Source organism: Erythrolamprus reginae, chromosome 5 (assembly GCF_031021105.1).
Source record: "Erythrolamprus reginae isolate rEryReg1 chromosome 5, rEryReg1.hap1, whole genome shotgun sequence".
Classification (NCBI taxonomy): Eukaryota; Metazoa; Chordata; class Lepidosauria; order Squamata; family Dipsadidae; genus Erythrolamprus; species Erythrolamprus reginae.
The window spans coordinates 9,193,617-9,216,932 of record NC_091954.1 but is presented as its reverse complement, the minus strand read 5'-3'; the positions used below and the strand labels follow the sequence as shown (position 1 = coordinate 9,216,932).

Below are 23,316 nucleotides of genomic sequence, written 5' to 3'. Positions count from 1 at the left end.
CAGTTTCCGGTCACAATTCAAAGTGTTGGTCATGACCTTTAAAGCCCTACATGGCATTGGACCAGAGTACCTCCGGAACCGCCTGCTACCGCATGAATCCCAGCGACCGATAAGGTCCCACAGAGTTGGCCTTCTCCGGGTCCCGTCGACTAAACAATGTCGTTTGGCGGGCCCTAGGGGAAGAGCCTTCTCTGTGGCGGCCCCGGCCCTCTGGAACCAACTCCCCCTGGAGATTAGAACTGCCCCCACCCTCCCTGTCTTTCCTAAACTACTCAAGACTCACTTATGCCACCAGGCATGTGGGAGTTGAGATATTCCTTCCCCCTAGGCCATTACAAGTTATGCATGGTATGTTTGTGTGTATGTTTGGTTTTATAATAAGGGTTTGTAGTTGTTTTATTAATTGGATTGTTACATGCTGTTTTTATCATTGTTGTTAGCCACCCCGAGTCTACGTAGAGGGGCGGCATACAAATCCAATAAATAAATAATAAAAATAAATAAACTTTTGCACCAAGGGAAAAAATAGCTTCTAAGTTTCAAAACTGAATGTGGAGTAGCTACTTCCTGCTTAGACTTTTTGCTGCCTCTTAACATTTTGACACATTAAATTCTCTTAACTGTGTTTCTTGCCATGAGTAGCAAAAAAATGCTTCCCATGCTGGAAATGTCTCTATTCCCAGCATCTGTGTTACTGGCTATGCTCAGTGTGTTCCGACTAAGATCCTGACACTATAAAAAGAAGGGCAGCTGTTAGATCTTGTCTGCATACAAGAGGAATGAAACTGGGGGGGGTTGGGGGCATTAACCAGCGAATAAATTTTGCTTCCAAATATTATATATTATATTTATATTTATTGGATTTGTATGCCACCCCTCTCCGCAGACTCGGGGCGGCTAACAACAGTGGTAAAACAACATGAACAATCCAATTAATAAAAACAACTAAAAAACCCTTATTATAAAAACCCCAAACATACACACAAACATACCATGCATAACTTTTAGTAGCCTAGGGGGAAAGGATAACTTAACTCCCCCATGCCTGGCGACAAAGGTGGGTCTTAAGCAATTTGCGAAAGACAAGGAGGGTGGGGGCTGTTCTAATCTCTGGGGGGAGTTGGTCCCAGAGGGCCGGGGCCGCCACAGAGAAGGCTCTTCCCCTGGGGCCCACCAAACGACATTGTGTGGTCGACGGGACCCGGAGAAGGCCAACTCTGTGGGACTTTATCTGCCGCTGGGATTCGTGCGGTAGAAGGCGGTTCCGGATGTATTCTGGCCCAATGCCATGTAGGGCTTTAAAGGTCATTACCAACACTTTGAATTGTGACCGGAAATCGATCGGCAGCCAGTGCAGGCCGCGGAATGTTGCAGAAACGTGGGCGAATCTAGGAAGCCCCACGATGGCTGTCGCGGCCGCATTCTGCAGGATCTGAAGTTTCCAAACACTTTTCAAAGGTAGCCCCATGTAAATGAGTGTAAAAAAAAATAATTGCTCCAAATACCTCCCGGGTGATTCCACCGATCAAGGGATCCAACGCGTTGGGTTTCCCGATATTAGGGAATTCTTCTCCCAAGTCGTTTCTTTGCATTTGGTGCGAAGAAGAGTAGATATACCAAACAGCCTATGGAAAAGGGTAATGGAAACATTACATAAAGAGCACGGAAGTATAGTCAGGATGAAAAGTCTAGCAAGAAGTCACCTATGGTGGCCAGATCTGGACAATGACATTGAACAGTGGGTAGCAATCTGTGACCCACGCCAGGAGTCGTGAGCAAACCCCCCAAAGACAACACCAACGGACTGAAAAACACATAGTGCACCAGTTGCGGCCCTATCTGGACCGGGACACACTGCTCACAGTCACTCATGCCCTCATCACCTCGAGGTTCGACTACTGTAATGCTCTCTACATGGGGCTACCTTTGAAAAGTGTTCGGAAACTTCAGATCATGCAGAATGCAGCTGCGAGAGCAATCATGGGCTTCCCAAGGTATGCCCATGTTACACCAACACTCCGCAGTCTGCATTGGTTGCCGATCAATTTCTGGTCACAATTCAAAGTGTTGGTTAGGACCTATAAAGCCCTTCATGGCATCGGACCAGAATATCTCCGGGACCGCCTTCTGCCGCACGAATCCCAGCGACCGGTTAGGTCCCACAGAGTGGGCCTTCTCCAGGTCCCGTCAACTAAACAATGCCGTTTGGCGGGACCCAGGGGAAGAGCCTTCTCTGTGGTGGCCCCGACCCTCTGGAACCAGCTCCCCCCAGATATCAGAGTTGCCCCCACCCTCCTTGCCTTTCGCAAGCTCCTTAAAACCCACCTCTGTCGTCAGGCATGGGGGAACTGAAATTTTCCCTTCCCCCTAGGCTTATAGAATTTATACATGGTATGCTTGTATGTATGATTGGTTCTTTAAATTGGGGTTTTTAGATTATTTTTAATATTAGATTTGTTCACATTGCCTTTTTTATTGTTGTTAGCCGCCCCGAGTGTTCGGAGAGGGGCGGCATACAAATCTAATAAATACAAATACAAATACAAATACATAGGTCAGTGATGGTGAACCATTTTTTTCTTGGGTGCTAAAAGAGCTCTGTTGGGCCTAGCTACTGGCCCATAAACTGTTGGGCGGAGATAGTTTTGCGCACATGAAAGTCAACACACCAAGTAGCCATAGTTGTTATTATTATTATTATTATTATTATTATTATTATTATTATTATTATTTATTAGATTTGTATGCCGCCCCTCTCTGAAGACTCGGGGTGGCTCACAACAACAACAAAACAGTGTGACAATGTAAACAAATCTAATATTTAAAAAGCATCTAAAAACCCATCATTTAAAAACCATGCAACACACGCATATCATACATAAAACTATAAAAGCCTGGGGGAGATGTCTCAATCCCCCCATGCTTGGCGATATAGGTGGGTCTTAAGTAGTTTGCGAAAGACACGGAGGGTGGGGGCAGTTCTGATCTCCGTGGGGGAGTTGATTCCAGAGGGCCCTGGCTGCCACAGAGAAGGCTCTTCCCCTAGGGCCCACCAGACAACATTGTTTAGTCAACGGGACCCGGAGAAGGCCAACTCTGTGGGACCTCATCGGCCGCTGGGATTCGTGCAGCAGAAGACGGTTCCGGAAGTATTCTGGTCCGATGCCATGTAGGGCTTTAAAGGTCATTACCAACACTTTGAATAGCGACCAGAAACTGATTGGCAGCCAATGCAAATCATGGAGTGTTGGAGATAGGTATAGTTAACCACTATACCCAATTGAAGTCTTCAATGAAACACAGCAGCAGGCTTTCTTGGAAATATATATTTTACTTCTCTTTTATCAGTTTGATGAAAAGAAGGACCAGGGCAGACATGATAGCAGTGTTCCAATATCTCAGGGGTTGCCATAGACAGGAAGGCTTCAAGCTATTTTCCAAAGAATCTGAAAGCAGGGTAAGAAGTAATGGATGGAAACTAATTAAGGAGAGTACCATTTTCCTGACAATTAGAACAATTAACCAGCTGGCCTTCAGAAGTTTTGAGTACAATGGTCCCTCGTTTTTCTCGGGGGATGCGCTCCAAGGCCACTCGTGAAAAACGAATTTCTGTAAAGTAGAGGAAAGATGGTTTTTTAATGTATTTAACCAGTATTTGGACTTTTAAAACCCACCCTTTGCATTAAACAGTCATTTTATAATGTTTCTCAACTGGAACTACATGTGATGTCCTACCAGTTTCTTTAATAGAGTACAGTAGTGCTGAAGAAGAATTTTATGAACTTTTAATGGATTTAAAATTTTCAATGGATTTAAGCCCCGTTTGAAAACCCGTGCAGTAGCGAATCTGCATAAAATGAACCGCGAAGTAGCGAGGGATTACTGTACTCCCTTACTGGCAGTGAAGGGCTACCACAATGTTTACTACCACACTGTGGCCGTGGCTTATGCAGGACACCCTGAATTTTCTTTCAACTTCTTTCAGTGCAAATTGGGTGCCCTTGGGTGGAGCTCCATTTTTGCTAGCCCACCGCGTTCAACCCCATCCTGGAAGTAGCCCACCTCTGCCAACACATAACACCAAGCACTACAACAAATGAAAGCCTCATTTATAAAAGCCACTTCTCATTTGGTGCAAAGAAGAGCCTTCGTAGGCCTTGGAGACAAACACAAGTTGTTCCTTCACACTTGCTTGAGTTGGACATTTCATGGGTTTGTGTTTGCCAGGGAAGCCACATCTGGGCAATCTACATGGACCTATTGCCAGCTTAAGATTTCTGGCCTCCCAGCAGTTCCTCCTTCTCATTCCTCTTGACTTGGAGAGGGGAAAAAAATATTCTCCTTTTGGGGAGAGAGTTGGGGGAAAGATCAAAAGTAACGTGAGAAAATATTAATTGACTGAAAGAGTAGTAGATGCAAACTTCCAGCAGATGTGGTTGGTAAATCCACAGTCACTGAATCTAAACATGCCTGGAATAAACATATATTCATCCTAAGATAAAATACAGGAAATAGTACAGAAACAGTGCGATCAGGCGGTAGGGAAAGCAAGTAGAATGCTTGGCTGCAAAGCTAGAGGTATAACAAGCAGGAAGAGGGAGACTGTGATCCCGCTGTATAGAGCGCTGGTGAGACCCCATTTGAAATACCTTGTTCAGTTCTGGAGACCTCACCTACAAAAAGATATTGATAAAATTGAATGGGCTACAAAAATGGTGGAAGGTCTTAAGCATAAAACGTATCAGGAAAGACTATTGCTCATAATTGACAGTAGCTGGACCTACAGATGGGAACGCATTGAATCTCACTTTGGAAAAACAAATAATCACACCACTGCTTAGGAACTTCTGCATTTACTACAATGTAGAACTTCTAGCTTTAATTGTTTTCATATGCTGATTGAACAGCCTAGGAAGAGGGAGATTATGATCCCGCTATATAGAGTGCTGGTGAGACCCCATTTAGAATACTGTGTTCAGTTCTGGAGACCTCACCTACAAAAAAGATATTGACAAAATTGAAGGGGTCCAAAGACGGGCTGCAAGAATGGTGGAAGGTCTTAAGCATTAAACGTATCAGGAAAGACTTCATGAACTCAATCTGTATAGTCTGCAGGACAGAAGGAAAAGGGGGGACATGATCGAAACATTTAAATATGTTAAAGGGTTAAATAAAGTCCAGGAGGGAAGTGTTTTTAATAGGAAAGTGAACACAAGAACAAGGGGAAACAATCTGAAGTTAGTTGGGGAAAAGATCAAAAGCAACATGAGAAAATATTATTTTACTGAAAGAGTGGTAGATCCTTGGAACAAACTTCCAGCAGACGTGGTTGGTCACTCCACAGTCACTGAATTTAAACATGCCTGGGATAAACATATATCCATCCTAAGATAAAATACAGGAAATAGTATAAGGGCAGACTAGATGGACCAGGAGGTCTTTTCCTGCCGTCAGTCTTCTATGTTCCTACGTTTCTCCTGCAAGGCAGTGGCTTCCGAGGGAGGAAAGGCAGGAGGGGGGAGGGCAGCTGTGGCTTTAAGGGATCCACCTTAAGGAAGCGCTTGGCCTTCCCCTCCCTTGTCCTGAATAGGCAGCGTCACCGCAGGATATCAGAGGTCAAGTCAATGTGCAGGGGACACTCGGGAGGAAGCAGAGCGAAAGGCGTGCGGTACATCTCCCCAGCTTCTCCCAGGTAGAGGACTGGCGGCTGTCTTTCCTTGCCGTCTGTTATACTAACCCTCTTCCTCCTCTTCCTCCTCCTAACAGACCTCAGTTTCTCCCTCCAGCTGGCTCTGGGCGTGATAAGCGCTCCGCTGGTGCTTTCTCTCTCTCTCTCTCTCTCTCTACTGCCTGCTTACTTGTTTCTGGCTGTTTGTTGTGTTACTTCTCACAAAGCTTGCTCACGGTTTCTGACTGGCTTGAGAAGAATTGTGGAGTTGACTGCAGACCATTGGCTGACAAATTCCCCCAGCTCTCTTTAGCTCTCTTTTTTCCTCCCCTCTCCCAAATTACGCACGCTTCCTGCCTCGCCCCTCTCCCAGACCCCCAAAACTGCTTTTATGTTTACAACACCCTTCCCCAACTTGCTGGTTAGTTAAGAGAGGACAAAAGTGGGGTGATTTGGGCCCAACACTCGGCAAAATGTATTCCCCCCATTTCCCCCTTTCAGGGAAGACACCCATATCCCATCACCGCTTTTGTTCAGCTGGAAATAAGTGATAAAATATTCATGAACAGAACGGATGATTCACAGACATCTTTGCCATTGGACAGTCGGGATGCCTCCTGCCCAGTCCAGTTTTCTCCATCCTTAGTCCAAAATAGACAAATGGAACTCGTTTCACTGCGATAGACTCACAGTGTTATTTACATTAAATCACAAATGCCCAACAGCAGAAAGAGTTGCAGTCTAGATATGGTGGTTTATGATACCTTTGGCTAATAACCAAATTGCTCTAAGCCCATTTCATTGAAACCATCCAGGCCAATTTCAAAAGCAAGGATTGTGTTTGGTCATCGTACCAGAGCGTTACCCATTTTAAATTGCACGTGCTGGATCGCAAAGATTAAATCAATCAATACAGCCAAGTGAAATCTTAAGAAGTGTTATCCAAATATGTCAATCCTCAAATATGCTTCTAAGCTTTAAACCAAAATATCTGATCCTCAGAATAATTTGGCAACTTTTAGAAACATAGAAGACTGATGGCAGAAAAAGACCTCCTGGTCCATCTAGTCTGCCCTTATACTATTTCCTGTATTTTATCTTACAATGGATATATGTTTATCCCTGGTATGTTTAAATTCAGTTACTGTGGATTTACCAACCACGTCTGCTGGACGTTTGTTCCAAGGATCTACTACTCTTTCAGTAAAATAATATTTTCTCATGTTGCTTCTGATCTTTCCCCCAACTAACTTCAGATTGTGTCCCCTTGTTCTTGTGTTCACTTTCCTATTAAAAACACTTCCCTCCTGAACCTTATTTAACCCTTTAACATATAAAAGTTATTAAAAGTATATTATCTTGTACAAAGATTTGAGATTTTTGATCATTTAAATTGCAACTAATAGATGTTCTCTCTCTTTCGGCATGCATGTGTGTAAAACAATTCCATGTCTCAAGAACAAATATAATAATAATATAATAATAACAGCAGAGTTGGCAGGGACCTAGGAGGTCTTCTAGTCCAACCCCCTGCTTAGGTAGGAAACCCTACACTACTTCAGACAGATGGTTATCCAACATCTTCTTAAAAACTTCCAATGTTATTTAAGTTTATAAAGAGCTAATATTATCCCTGAGAGCACATTTCAGTCATGCAATGGTTTTAATACTGCCAATTTTCACTCTGAACTCTCTCATAGGAAGTATTGCACTAACTCCCAACATATACATGAGGTAGCCTTACTATAGAGTGTAAAGGACAAAGAGGAAAATTATTGGCTGTGGTTAAGTCACGCACTATTTTTATTTGTCTTTTGAACTAAGAACACTTCCATATACTAAAGCCAACAGATCAGATCCAACTAAACCTTGTCTCTTTAGTAATTTAAGTGACTTGCTGGCATCATGGAGAAATTTTTTCCATTATTGTAATGCAAGTCTCAATTTAGCAATCCCAGAATTTCTGCCCCTATAAGCAGCTGCTGTTGGATTTCTTCTCTCTCTCTCTTTCCACATACACTACTACATTTTTAATTTGGCAGCTTTCCTCTAAAACTCATAATCCATCTGATAAAGAGAAACTGCTTTTCAAGGTTGCATGAGAATATTTCAAGTTATACTCAAACTTGCTAGGTAGTTATTTATCTACACAAACCATTTCCCGGGTACTTTAAAAATAAATCTTTTCATAATGTTCTCATCAGACTATCCAAACTATGATTCCTAGAGGAAAGATGCGATATTTAAAAATGTCTTTCATATAACAGAATGGGCAGGTTACTTATATTTTATTTGAAGGTTTTACATTCCCCTTTATGGCTTAGATGGCGAACTACAATGGTATAATATATATATAAAACCATTTTAAAATAAAAACATCTACAGCTATAACCAGTGTTCCTTCTAATTTTTTTGTGGGGTGGGCGGAAAAGTATAGTGTCTGAGCGGCAGTCCCTTTGGGACTGGGTGGCACAGAAATAACAAACAAACAAATAAACAAACAAACAAACAAACAAAAAACCCACCCTGTTTTGCCTCAGAGAATTTCAAAATAAAACACTGTACTGTGTGTCTATAACAGTGAGCTCATAATAGGGCAACTCTATCAATATCAAAATGCCACTTAAATAGTTGAGCTAGTTTCAAACTAGATTTTGATTTTCTTTCTCTCTTCCTTACTCCCATTCTTTTTCTTTCTCTTTTCCTTCTTCTCTTTTTTCTATCTGTTTCTCTCTCTTCCTCTCTTCCTCTCTCTCTCCTTCCCTCTCACTCTTTCCCTCTCGGCTTCTGGGCAGGTTTGGGAAACTCTGAATTGATGATGATTTTTAAGTGAGCGATTGCTCACTGCTCAGCTTAGAGGGAACTATGGCTATAACAGTAAAAGAACTAGATAAATACTGTATGTGTTGTGGTTGGCTCTGCCCCAGCTCCTGCCCCAGGGAATGGGGAGGTGGATGCAGGGGAAACTTCAACATGTCACAGGCCTGTGTTATTGCTGACAGAGTCAGTTCAGAGTTTAGTTTCCTCGGACGAAGAAGAAGATGGGAGTGACTCGGCAGAGGGGGGCTTGGCACACAGCCCAGGCAGTCAATCTCCCTTATCTTCTATAGCTTCAGATGATGACATGTTGGACCCACACAAGCGCAGAATTATGCGTAGAAGAGACCAAGTAAGAACATATTACAGGAGATAAGGGAGGCCACCTGTGTTTGGGTGGGGCTCCAGTAATTAGGGCTGCTGCTATAAATAGCAGCGTGTGGGTTTGGCCTTTGTGGAAGAATATCTGATTGGAGTTCGTCAGGAATCCTGTGTTGTCTGGATTTTGTTGGAAAACAAAGCAGAGCAACGTGTGTGTGTGTGTGTGTGTGTGTGTGTCTCACTTTGTTGGAAGAAGAAGGGGTGTGAAGTTTCTTCACAGCTGCTAGCTAAGTACTTAACGACTGCTTAAGGGAAATTGTACAGACTACCCGGTTGTTTTGGGACGAGTGCTCTTCGCAATACAAAAAGAGTGCTTAGTTTATTTTGCATTTTGGGATAAAGAACATTGTTTTGAATTTTCAAACGTGTGTGTGTCTGAAATTTGTACCCTTGAATTTTTGGGAGGCTCCTATCAGAGAGCCCGGCAGAACAGTATGTATCCTTTAAATTTTTCCTGCAGTTTTAGCATAAGGGTTATATGGAAAGTCAGAGATGCCTTATTCAGCATTTGTTGCTTCCTGGACTGGAATGTTTCTGGATCATTTACACTATCCATCCTATGAACAGTGCTTTTCAGTGATAGATTGCTCCCAGTTCAGCCCAGTTCAGTGAACCAGTAGCTGTGGTGGGAGCAGTGATGGGGGGGATAAAGTGCGGGTAGTAAATTTATGCACTATTTATTGAATACTTAATGGTGTTTTTTTATTGTCGTTCCTTTTCTGGTACCTTAGTTTGATCTTTAATTTACAATAGGAAATAATTAAATAGTATGTTTTTACCCATAAGCACTTTAATCATTTTTTAATCATTATCTAGAACTGAACTTTTATAGCGATTAAAGAAAATTGAGCTCCTTGCCTAATCTGTTATCCTACTGAACCTTGTGGTTTCAGTACCAAACCTTACAATGTTCCTGTGCTCCTCAACAAATAATGCTGTCTATCATTTGTCCTTTTGATGGCTATTCAAATAATGTGACTGAATCAACTGAAAAAGAGTCCAAGCGCCTATTTGAAAACTTATCTTGGTTGGTAAGCCACTCCCACCCAGTCACATGGCCAGCAAGCCACTCCCACCCAGTCACATGATGTTTAAGTTACTCCCAGTCACATGTTTGCTAAGCCGCTCGCACCCAGTCACATGGCCAGCAAGCCACTCCCACCCAGTCACATGGCCTTTAAGTCACCCCCAAATCACATGCAATCCACACCAACAAAATAAGCCACACCCACAGCATGGCAGTAAAAATTTGCTCTGTGTATGTGTGTGTACATACAGATATAGTTTATATACTGTAGTAGATAATGTATATTTTTGTGTACCTATGTGTAATATGTATGTACACATATGGCATATGTACATAGAATTAAATGGTATATTTTGCATGTTCAGTAATAGTGAATAGATGGGGAAATTGTATCTCTTTGAGGCGAGGAGAGACTAGGCACCCTAACCCTAATCCCAACCTTTGACGTGAGTGATGTCAAGTTGGCCACCTTTAAGCCATTCACATGACCTTCAAGCCACCCCGGTCACATGATCGTCAAGCCACTCCCACCTGGTCACATGGCTGGCAAGCCACACCCACAAAATAAGCCACGCCCAAAGCATGGTTGTAAAAAAAAATGCAGCCCTTCACTGGTATCAAGGAATCTGAAGCATCGTCGGGCCAGTTCTCTGCCTATCATTTTCCCAAGGTAGAGCATTCATTTTCATGATCAAAGACTTTCTCTACTAAACTTAGATCTGCATCCAGTTGGAAGGGTGAAAATTAATTATTTCATCTGAGAACCATCACCTTCTCTACCACATTGACCAGTTTGGTCTAATGGTGAAGGCACCAGAGTTCACCAAAACAGGAGACTGTGAGTTCTTAGTCCTACTTTAGACATAAAAGCCAGCTGGGTGACTTTGGGCTGATCACCAGGACATGGTAAGTTATGGTCCTGCCTAAGACATAGAATAGAATAGAATAGAATAGAATTTTTTTATTGGCCAAGTGTGATTGGACACAGAAGGAATTTGTCTTGGTGCATATGCTCTCAGCGTACATAAAATAAAATATACATTTGTCAAGAATCATGTGGTACAACACTTAATGATTGTCATAGGGGTCAAATAAGCAATGAAGAGGCAATATTAATAAAAATCTTAGGATATAAGCAACAAGTTACAGTCCTACAGTCAACATAGGAGAAAATGGGTGATAGGAATGATGAGAAAAACTAGTAGAATAGAAGTGCAGATTTAGTAGAGAAGTCTGACAGTGTTGAGGGAATTATTTGTTTAGTAGAGTGATGGCGTTCGGGAAAAAACTGTTCTTGTGTCTAGTTGTCTTGGTGTGCAGTGCTCTGTAGCGACGTTTTGAGGGTAGGAGTTGAAACAATTTGTGTCCAGGATGTGAGGGGTCAGCAAATATTTTCCCCACCCTCTTTTTGACTCGTGCAGTATACAGGTCCTCAATGGAAGGCAGGTTGGCAGCAATTGTTTTTTCTGCAGTTCTGATTCTCCTCTGAAGTCTGTGTCGGTCCTGTTGGGTTGCAGCACCAAACCAGACAGTTATAGAGGTGCAGATGACAGACTCAATGATTCCTCTGTAGAACTGGATCAGCAGCTCCTTGGGCAGTTTGAGCTTCCTGAGCTGGCGCAGAAAGAACATTCTTTGCTGTGCTTTTTTGATGATGTTTTTGATGTTAGGTGACCATTTTAGGTCTTGAGATATGATAGAACCTAGAAATTTGAAGGTCTCTACTGTTGATACTGTGTTGTCTAGTATTGTGAGAGGTGGAAGGGTGAAGGGTTTCTCTTAAAGTCTACCACCATTTCTACGGTTTTGAGTGTGTTCAGTTCTAGATTGTTCTGGTCACACCACAAGGATAGTTGTTCAACTTCTGGGTAACATCTGGGTAACCTTGGTCTGGTTACCCTCTCACAGGGTTGTTAGAAAATAGGAAGAGAGAGGCATGTTGGATATATTCTCCTCTATGAGTTATTTATAAAATAATCAGGTGGGATACAAATAAACCTAAAGAAATAATAATACCAGTTACATCCAACGGTAATTAAAATTGGCTGGCTCCCAATATATCTTTCTAGGATGGTTTCCTAGTGATTGCATCAATTATGTAGATTTTCTTCCTCGAAATAGTTCTAGACAGAGAATGAAAGATAATGAATTATAATGGCCCATTTGATGCGTGTGGTTGAAGTTCCTTATTTATAGATAACATAAATCAAATACTAATATTTAAATCTCTTCCCAATCTCTTTTTTTCCCTCTCTGTTTTAATAAAACTCAACTCTGACAAAGTGACCTAATTATTAAATCAAAGCCAAATTACCATTTGCATTCTTAAACTATTAAGAAGTGATCTGCGGGCTTTTTAGGAGCAGAAATATACTGCTCAAAAAAATAAATAAATAAATAAATAAAGGGAACACTTAAACAACACAATATAACTCCAAGTAAATCAAACTGCTGTGAAATCAAACTGTCCACTTAGGAAGCAACACTGATAGACAATTAAGTTTCACATTCTGTCGTGCACATACAACTTATTTTATTTATTTTATTTATTTATTTATTTATTTTGTCCAATACACAATGAGGGTTTTAGTGAGTATATATCAATATACACATAGTAAAATACATGATGAAGGTTATAGAGGAGATACTCATAGTAAAATATATCTAACAAAGAATAGAAAAGAAGATATAGTAACAGAATATATAGGAATAGAATATATATAATATATAGAATATAGTAACAGAATATATATATATATATATATATATATATATATATATATATATATATACACACACACACACACACACACACATACATATATATACATATACACATACACATACATATACATATACACATACACATACACATACATATACACACACACACACACACACACACACACACACACACACACATATATATATATATATACACATATACATATATATAGGAATAGAGTATATCATGAAAGAATAGAAGAAGAGATATAGGATATATAGGAGAGTAATAGGACAGGGGACGGAAGGCACTCTAGTGCACTTGTACTCGCCCCTTACTGACCTCTTAGGAATCTGGATAGGTCAACCGTAGATAATCTAAGGGTAAAGTGTTGGGGGTTTGGGGATGACACTATGGAGTCCGGTAATGAGGTCCACGCTTCGACAACTCTGTTACTGAAGTCATATTTTTTACAGTCAAGTTTGGAGCGGTTAATATTAAGTTTAAATCTGTTGTGTGCTCTTGTGTTGTTGTGGTTGAAGCTGAAGTAGTCGCCGACAGGCAGGACGTTGCAGCATATAATCTTGTGGGCAATACTTAGATCTTGTTTGTGCAGAACAAAGTATTCAATGAGAATATTTCATTCATTCGGATCTAGGATGTGTTCTTTGAGTGTTCCCTTCATTTTTTTGAGCGGTGTATATATTTCCTCCTTAAAATCCTAAGCTATAACAATGGATTCAGCATTTCCAAGTATTAAATTAGAAGAGCTTAGGAAAGTATTATTTTGGGGTTTCCTATCTGAGTTGCTTCTGTTCCTTGCTCAGTACAGTCAATGCTAGATAGGATTGCATTGATCCCCAAGAAGTCAAATTTGTTTGAGTCCAATCTCTTAATCTGGTCACTTGGACCCCTAAACTACACTGTAACAATGATCTGATTTGGTAAACGTAACTTCTCTGGATATTTTTCGCTTCTTTGAGAGGAAATACGGCACAAAATGCTCACTTGGTATTCTGTGCCACATCTGGTTAAGCTGTGTCCCCACTCAGCAATTTCAGGACCTTGGACAATGACCAATAAGATTCTCCCCTTGCAGGAAATAACTTTGAATCCAAGGAAGGACCACAGTAGAGGTTGAATTGAGAGTCATGATAGTTTAAGTTCTTGAAGGATCTATGGCTGTTTCTGGACCCTCACAGACAGTGATGGGCTCCTATGGGTATGGTCAGGTATGCAGAACTGGTAGAAAAAAATAGATTTTTTTTCTTTTTTTCTTTTTTCCCCTGGGTATGTTTTTCCTATCGCAGTAAATGAGGTTGAATGTGTATAATTTTAGAAGAGCTGTGTGTGTGTATACACTGTATACAGTGATCCCCCGAGTTTTGCGATCCCGATCATTGCGAAAGGCTATATCGCGATTTTTCCACCCGATGACGTCACTCCCTTCCTTTCTCATCTTTCTTTCTCTCTCTCTTTCTCTATCTTGCTTCTTCCTCTCTCACACTCTCTTCCTCCCTCTCTCATCTCTTTCTTTCCTTCTCTCTCTTTCTCTATCTCTCCCCCTCTTGCTCTCGAGCGGCAAGCGAGCAGCCGGGCGGGCGGGGGAACGGGCAAGCGGCAAGCGATCTTGGGGTTTCCCCTTTGCCTGGGTGGTGGGAAGACCCAGGGAAGGTTCCTTCGGCCACCCAACAGCTGATCTGCTCCGCAGCGTAGCAGCAGCGAGGAGCCGAAGATGGGGTTTCCCCGTTGCCTGGGCAACGGGGAAACCCCATCTTCGGCTCCTCGCTGCTGCCGCGCTGCGGAGCAGATCAGCTGTTGGGCGGCCGAAGGAACCTTCCCTGGGTCTTCCCCGGGTCTTCCCCGCCGCCCACACGCAAACTCCACCATCTGCGCATGTGCAGCCATGGAAAAAGGGGCGCGCATGCGCAGATGGTGTTTTTACTTCCGCACCACTACATCCCGAAATATCGATTATCGCGAGGGGTCTTGGAACGGAACCCTCGCGATAATCGGGGGATCACTGTATAGTAGACAATGTATATTTTTGTGTGCCTGTGTGTAATATGTATGTACACATATGGCAGACATACATAGAATCAAATAGTATATTTTGGATGTTCAGTAGTAGGAAGGGAAATTGTCTCTCTTTGAGGCGAGGAGAGACCAGGCACCCTAATCCTAACCCTTGACTTGAGTGACGTCAAGTTGGCCACTTTTAAGCCAGTCGCATGACCTTTAAGCCACCCCCTGGTCACATGATCCTCAAACCACTCCCACCTGGTCACATAGCCAGCAAGCCACACCCACAAAATAAGCCACGGCCACAGTGCGGTAGTAAAATTTTTTGCAACCTTTCATTGCTCAACAAGAGTAGGCAAAGTTGGGTCTTCTATGACTTGTGGACTTCAACTCCCAGAATTCCTGAGCCAATCATGCTAGCTCAGGAATTCTGGGAGCTGAAGTCCACCTGTCATAGAAGAGCCAACTTTGCCTACCCCTGACCTACAAGGTCCCTTCCAACTGTATTCATCTGCAATCTAAGCAGGGCTACCGCTGCAGCCCTCCTCAGCTCTGAACTGTTTCCAGTGCGGTGACAAAGTTGGCGTTGGTTTATAGAGGATGATGGTGTTTCTATTCTAAGATGGTACCTTGAGCCAATCATTCCTTCCTCCACATTCCAGTCCTGGCCCCGGGGAAAGGCTGCTATTCACATTCCAGAAGCTCTTTTCTTCCTCGGGCCATTTTTAGTCACGGCCCAAAGACCAAAATTCACTGTGACTGTTGGTCATTTCTGTTACTGCTTGGCAGAGAGAGACTCATCCCGTTTCCTGAAATTGTTTCAACAGATGCTGCTTCCAGGGTTTTGAATTTAAATTATAAATGCCAATTCCAGGGATGAAATCCTACCAGTTCAGCCGGTAGTGACGCTGTTCTGTCTGGGTGCCCCCAGACTTCAACACCAACTGGAAAAAGCATCCAGACACGCTGGTAAAAGCAAAAGCACTTTATAGTTTGAAAAATAAACACAGAGAAAAACCTGTTCTTCCCAACAGGCAGGCTATGAGACTTCACAGCAGAGTCCTGATGGCCAGACAATACAGCAGACTTCTTGCTGGCACACCCACCACTGTAGAGAATAAGACCCACACCTTTCCCCCCCAAGGTTTCAGTATTCAAAGTCACAAACCAGAATTCCAAGACACCAAAGATCACAGCCAGGTCCCAGGACTCCCAAAGATAATACTCCACAAGCCAGGAAGGGTGGGTCTGCCTTTTCAGCCTTTCCAGAGAGCACCACACCCAAACCCAGCTGTTGCCTCTTTAGTGCTGAAAGTACCTGGCTAATTGTCCCCTTCGTTGTGTTGCTCTTCTCTGCTGGAGATCGATGATTGCTTGTGCATTTTCATCTAAGGAATCCAGGCTGCTTGCTGGGGAGAGCTCCCTCTCGGGGGACTCTGGCTGTCCTCCCTCTCCCTCAGCCTGAGATTCCTCCTCCCCGTCTGCCTGAACCTCCTGTTCCTCATCCTCCCCCTCTGAGCAGGAAGCCGGCAGAGGATCAGCCGTTCCCTGAGGGGCCTCAGACAGAATCACAACAGACGCCCTCTGGTGGTTTAGAGAAGCGGTAGCTGTTGTGAGTGCTCCTTGTCCACCTCAGGTCATGTCAGATTCTGAGGAGGATGAACAAGGCGCCTCTGGATACCCTGGACTGGAGGGTTGACAGATAAAGCAGAAAGAAAGAACAAGGGAGAAAGTGACTTGAGTGAGCCTGAGAAACCACTAGAGGGGGCTGATGTGACAATGGGGGAGTGGTCCCAGTCAGAGGATGAGGAAGACATGAGAGTGGAAAGTCAATGGATTGACCCTCACTGTTGTACATACTCCTGATAAGTTTAAGTTTCAAGTTTTAGTTTCAAGTTTTATTTGGATTTATATGCCGCCCCTCTCCGAAAACTCGGGGCGGCTAACAACAATCATGAACAATATACAATAAAATCCAATACTAAAAGCAGATTAAAACCCCTTAATAGATAAAAACCAAACATACATACAAACATACCATGTATACAGTTGTAATGGCCTAGGGGGAGAAAAAAGTCTTAATTCCCCCATGCTTGGCGGCAGAGGTGGGTTTTAAGTAGCTTACGAAAGGCAAGGAGGGTGGGGGCAATTCTAATCTCTGGGGGGAGTTGGTTCCAGAGGGCCGGGGCCACCAGAGAGAAGGCTCTTCTCCTGGGTCCCACCAAGTGGCATTGTTTAGTTGACGGGACCCGGAGAAGACCCATTCTGTGGGACCTAACTGGCCGCTGGGATTTGTGCGGCAGAAGGCGGTCCCTGAGGTAATCTGGTCCGGTGCCATGAAGGGCTTTATAGGTCATAACCAACACTTTGAATTGTGACCGGAAACTGATCGGCAACCAATGCAGACTGCGGAGTGTTGGTGTGACATGGGCATATTTAGGGAAGCCCATGATTGCTCTCGCAGCTGCATTCTGCATGATCTGAAGTTTCCGAACACTTTTCAAGTTGGAGGATGATGAAGATATTGAGGACTCGGAGTCAGATAGTGTTTATGAAGTAGTGGGGGCCCCGGGGTTACAGGTAGTAAAACAGGTGGGAGGTCAGCCACAGGATGGGGCTATGAGTTCAGGATCTAGCGAGGGAGAATCAGACGCTCGCTGGGTTAACCCTAAATTCAGAAGGGTCCAGAAACGTAGAGAGCAGAGGTCTGGAAGAAGATATTAAGGAGAGGAATGGGTTAAATATTGTAGTGATGTATTTGGCACGTCAGGGAGTCAGTGGAGAAGAAGGGTGGAGTTTCAACGTTGCCGAAAAGAATAATGGATGTGTTTTTGCCACGCTAAAGTAAGCCAAAGTATTTTGTATTGTATTCAGTCAGGGCTGCTGTTTTTTCAAAGTTATGTGGTTAGGAAAATAAATCTTGTTTAAGTGAAGCAGGAAGAGGAATGTGAGAAATGCGGCTAAGAGAGAGATAACGGACCGAGTGCTGTATGGCAGTGTTTTTCAACCAGTGTGCCGTGGCACACTAGTGTGCCGCGAGACATGGTCAGGTGTGCCGCGAAGCTCAGAGAGAAAGAAAGCAAGAGAGAGAGAAAGAAAGCAAGAGAGAAAGAAAGCAAGAGAGAGAGAAAGAAAGAGAGAAAGAAAGCAAAAGAGAGAGAGAAAGAAAGAAAGAGAGAAAGAGAGAGAGAGAGAGAAAGAGAACAAGAGAGAGAGAAAGTAAGCAAGAGAGAGAGAGAAAACAAGAGAAAGAAAGAGAGAGAGAAAGATAGAGAGAGCAAGAGAGAGAAAGAAAGTAAGAGAGAGAGAGAAAGAGGGAGGGAAGGAGAGAGAGAGAAAGACATAGAGGGAGGTAGGGAGGGAGAGAGAAAAAGAGCAAAAAAGAGAGGAAGGAAGAGAAAGAAAGAGGGATGGAGAGAGAGAGAAAGAAAGAGGAAGGAAGGGAGAGAAAGAGGGAGGGAGAAAGAAATAGAATGAAGGGGAGGAAGAGAGATAGAGAGAATTTTTTTGTCCAAACTTTTTTTAGCCGCTCCCTCCCCCCCGCTCGATGTGCCCCAGGGTTTCGTAAATGTAAAAAATGTGCCGCGGCTCAAAAAAGGTTGAAAATCACTGCTGTATGGAATGTGTTTGAAGTACAGGAGAGCAGAGAAATAAACGGAGTTGCTTTATTCATGAAATGAGGCACTTAATAAGAGTTATTTGTAATTACTAAATGTCTACCAGAAACCAGAACACTCAGCATAGAAGATTATTGAGAAGGCAAGAGGAGTTGCACAGCCTTAGCCTCTTTGAGGTGTGATGTCACTTCCGGGCAGTATAAAGGCAAAGGATTGTGGGAAATGAGGTGTGGAGATTCAATGTTGTTCAATGGAAGAGATGTGAAACTGGGGGTGTGCTTGAACGAAGCTTTAAAACCATGATTTCTGACTCAATGACACTCATTCTCAGAGGGATTCTGGTCGCCAGGAATCTGATGAGTGTAAATCATATGCTTAAATGATAAATGGACTTTGTTATCTATTGGAATGCTAATTAGACTGAGCTTGGCATTTCCCCGGATCTTGTTGAAGGGTGGCATACAAATCTAATCAATCAATCAATCAATCAATCAATCAATCAATCAATAAAAAATTAAATTAAATTAAATTAAATTAAATTAAATTAAATTAAATTAAATTAAATTAAATTAAATTAAATTAAATTAAATTAAATTAAATTAAATTAAATTAAATTAAATTAAATTAAATTATTAAATTAAATTAAATTAAATTAAATTAATTAAATTAAATTAAATTAAATTAAATTAAATTAAATTAAATTAAATTAAATTAAATTAAATTAAATTAAATTAAATTAAATTAAATTAAATTAAATTAAATTAAATTAAATTAAATTAAATTAAATTAAATTAAATTAAATTAAATTAAATTAAATTAAATTAAATTAAATTAAATTAAATTAAATCAAATCAAATCAAATCAAATCAAATCAAATCAAATCAAATCAAATAAATTTAGCTCCCCAAAACAGAAAATCTTCCCTTTTCCGAGTTTTTTAAAACCTGCTTTTCATTATGTGTGGGGGTTTCTTTTTCGGCAAATAAGTTTTTTATTTTTCATTCCCATCACAAATACAAAATCAAATACCATCAATCTTGAATTGCATTGCAATTCATCATTTTTAAAATTTCAGTATTCATAATCCATCCAATGCTGCCTCCTTTACATTTGACATCTGGACAAAAAATAATTACTCCAATTTCTTATATGACTTTAAAAAACTATTAGCTAATGCACTTTTTAGGCTGTTCCTAATCTTATTCACATCTAACTGATTAGGCCAAAGTGCTACAATTTTCTCCATATATCCTTAATTTTCGTGTATTTTTCTTTACCTTACTTTTATAATAAATGCCCTTTAGAAGAAAAATAAAACAAGAAAAAGAGCAAAACTTCCAATCACATCTAATAGTTCTTCATTCATGTCTAACCCTTACCCCCCAAAAATTGTATAAATTTCAAGGGGGAAAAAATCCAAATAATATGTCACCTATGTTGCTTTGAACCGAATTAACAAAGCCAATTGATATGAATACCTTTTGATAGATAAAGAAATTGAAAAAAAATTGAAAAGGAAAAAAGAGGAAGAGGGAGAGAAAAAAACAGAAAAACAAAGAATAGAATAGAATAGAATAGAATAGAATAGAATATTATTGGCCAAGTGTGATTGGACACACAAGGAATTTGTCTTGGTGCATATGCTCTCAGCGTACATAAAATAAAATATACATTTGTCAAGAATCATGTGGTACGACACTTAATGATTGTCATAGGGGTCAAATAAGCAATAAAGAATAGAATAGAATAGAATAGAATAGAATAGAATTTTTATTGGCCAAGTGTAATTGGACACACAAGGAATTTGTCTTGGTGCATATGTTCTCAGCGTACATAAAATAAAATATACATTTGTCATGTGGTACAACACTTAATGATTGTCATAGGGGTCAAATAAGCAATGAAGAGGCAATATTAATAAAAATCTTAGGATATAAGCAACAAGTTACAGTCATACAGTCAACATGGGAGGAAATGGGTGAAAGGAATGATGAGAAAAACTAGTAGAATAGAAGTGCAGATTTAGTAGAAAGTCTGACAGTGTTGAGGGAATTATTTGTTTAGTAGAGTGATGGCGTTCGGGGAAAAACTGTTCTTGTGTCTAGTTGTCTTGGTGTGCAGTGCTCTGTAGCGACGTTTTGAGGGTGGGAGTTGAAACAATTTGTGTCCAGGATGTGAGGGGTCAATAAATATTTTCCCCACCCTCTTTTTGACTCTTTGTTGTGATTTCTTGATGCACATTTTAGATCTTGCAATACGGTCGAACCTAGAAATTTGAAAATCTCTACCGTTGATACTGTGTTGCTTTTTAATGCTATGATTGCAGTGGCTTTAAAAAAACAACAACACACACACATACTGATAATTTTATTATAATTTTGCATGCCTTAATTATCATTATGAGTGTCAGAAGGCACTAACGAAACAAATACAAAATGTGCTTGCCAATTTTTTATTTAATTTTTACCATTTGGGTGTCTCCTTCTCTTTTTCTATTTTCTATATGTAGCCAAGTTTTTAATTCTCAAATGACAAGTTCTAACTCTGCTGCATCAAAACATTTATATTTTGAATGACTGTTCATGAGTTCATGTACATCTCCCAAGAGTATGTACTTTGCATGACTAAGCAGCCCGAGTTATCGTGTGCTTCTCCCATTTGTCTGTTGCTGGATCTGTTTTAATTTCTGCAAGAAATAAAAGTCCATTTGCAATGCACACAGCGTAAAACTGTTTTATCTTAACGTTTTAATTAGTCTGCGCCCAAGGAACCAAATCATTTCAACAGTTTGGATTCAAAACCATTAGGAAAAATTATGCTCCTTAAAAACAACAGTCAGAAACAGACTGACATTTTGAGGATAATAGCTGGGATTTTTTTTAATATGGTGTTTTGTTTTTTGAAGTACACTTTACGGTTTTCCCCAATTTGTGATCACAATGTCATTTTAGAAACCCGAACCTGTGATATATAATATACAAAAGAATGGGTGGTATTATGTAGCTGATGTTCTATGATTATCAAACTGCAGAAATGTGGGCGAATCTAGGGAATTCAGATTTAAATACGAAGTTAGGAATATATACTAATATAGCTAGGAGAAGTTAGTAAAATACTGAATTCAGTAACAGAATAACAGAACAGATTACAGGAACAGAGAGCCATTGTGGGGCTCCCTAGATTCGCCCACATTTCTGCAACACTCCGCGGCCTGCACTGGCTGCCGATCGGTTTCCGGTCACAATTAAAGTGTTGGTAATGACCTTTAAAGCCCTACATGGCATTGGGCCAGAATACATCCGGAACCGCCTTCTACCGCACGAATCCCAGCGGCCGATAAGGTCCCACAGAGTTGGCCTTCTCCGGGTCCCGTCGACCAAACAATGTCGTTTGGTGGGCCCCAGGGGAAGAGCCTTCTCTGTGGCAGCCCCGGCCCTCTGGAATCAACTCCCCCCAGAAATTAGAACGGCCCCCACCCTCCTTGTCTTTCGCAAATTACTCAAGACCCACCTTTGTCGCCAGGCATGGGGGAGTTAGGATATTCCTTCCCCTAGGCCATTACAAGTTATGTGTGGTATGTTTGTGTGTATGTTTGGTTTTTATAATAAGGGTTTTTAGTTGTTTTATTAAATTGGATTGTTACATGTTGTTTTTTATCATTGTTGTTAGCCGCCCCGAGTCTGCAGAGAGGGGCGGCATACAAATGCAATCAATCAATCAATCAATCAATCAATCAATCAATCAATCATAACAGGAACAAAATAACTGTTGGGAGGGAACTTTTAAGGTCTTCTAATCCAGCCCCCTGCTCAAGCAGGTGATACTATATCAGGTTAGGTTTGTCCAATCTTGTCTTAAAAGTCTCCAGTGAGGGAATACTCAAAACTACTGTTGGGTGAACCCAACAAAGTTCAGGTTCGGTGAATTTGGCTGAACTTTACCGTGAAGTTCGGGTGAGTTCGCCGAACCCAAACAGCAGCAGCGCCGCTACAGCGTCCTTTTCTGTAAAAATAAATAAGGAAGTGGGGAATTCCCCACCTCCTTTTGCTTCCTTTTATTTTTACGGAAAAGGATGTCGCGGCGGCGCTGCAAACAAAAGGAGGTGGGGAATCCCACGATGGGATTCCAGGGGCGGGGCTTTGATGTCACAGAGACTCCTTCCTCCCCATTTCGTCCGGCCAGGAAGTAGTCTCTGTGACGTCAAAGCCCCGCCCCCAGAATCCCATCGTGGGATTCCCCACCTCTTTTGGCTTGCAGCATCCGAAGAAAAAGGAGGTGGGGAATCCCACAATGGAATACCCCACTCTCCTCCTGGGCAGCGGCGCTTCGTGGTTTTCGAGCAAACACCGAACTTTACCCGAACTTTTAAAACAGTTCGGGTTCGGGTTCGGCACAAACCCGAACTTTGCAAGTTCGGTTCGCCCAACACTACTCAAAACCTTTGAAGGCCAGCTGGTTAATTGTTCTAATTGTCAGGAAAATAGTACTATCTTTTATTAGTTTCCATCCATTACTTCTTGCCCTGCTTTCAGATTCTTTGGGAAATAGCTCGAACCGTTCCTCTCTAAGGCAGCCCCTCAAATATTGGAAGACTACTATCCTATCTCACTTGATCCATTTCTTCACTAGACTGCCCAGGCCCAGTTCCTGCATATGTTTTAACCTCCAGTCCACCAATCATCTTGGTTGCTCTCCTTTGCACTCTTTCTGGAGTCTCAATATCTTTTTTATATCGTGGCGACCAAAAATAATAATAATAAACTTTTTGTTTTTAGTATACAAGTTCATAAGACATTGAACATGTCAGTTACGTTAATAGCCAGCCAGATGAATCTGATCTAATACAGATAATATTTCATCTGATGATAAATAGCAATTGATATGCTGTTGTATAGCCTTATACTGGAATTTAACATTATCTTACATTGATTGTTCTGTGGCCAATCTTGTAGTACTGTAGTACATTTCATTTGGGATGAATGAGGATGGGTTTCTTTGGGCTTTCTAGTCTTCTCGGTGGGGTTATGCCTGCCTGTCTGCCTTCTTTCCTTCTTTCCTT

General features: G+C 41.5%; 1 protein-coding gene across 4 annotated transcripts in view; it reads left to right on the top strand.

Annotated features, from left to right (window-relative positions):
* The first annotated feature begins 5,569 nt into the window (after window positions 1–5,569).
* The window catches only part of LDB3 (LIM domain binding 3), a 187,111-nt gene continuing 169,364 nt past the window's right edge, over window positions 5,570–23,316 (top strand). For all 4 annotated transcript variants that reach the window (XM_070752054.1, XM_070752050.1, XM_070752049.1 and 1 more), the window contains exon 1: window positions 5,570–5,692. The gene's annotated coding sequence lies outside the window, so the exon portion shown is untranslated. The remainder of the gene's footprint in view (window positions 5,693–23,316) is intronic.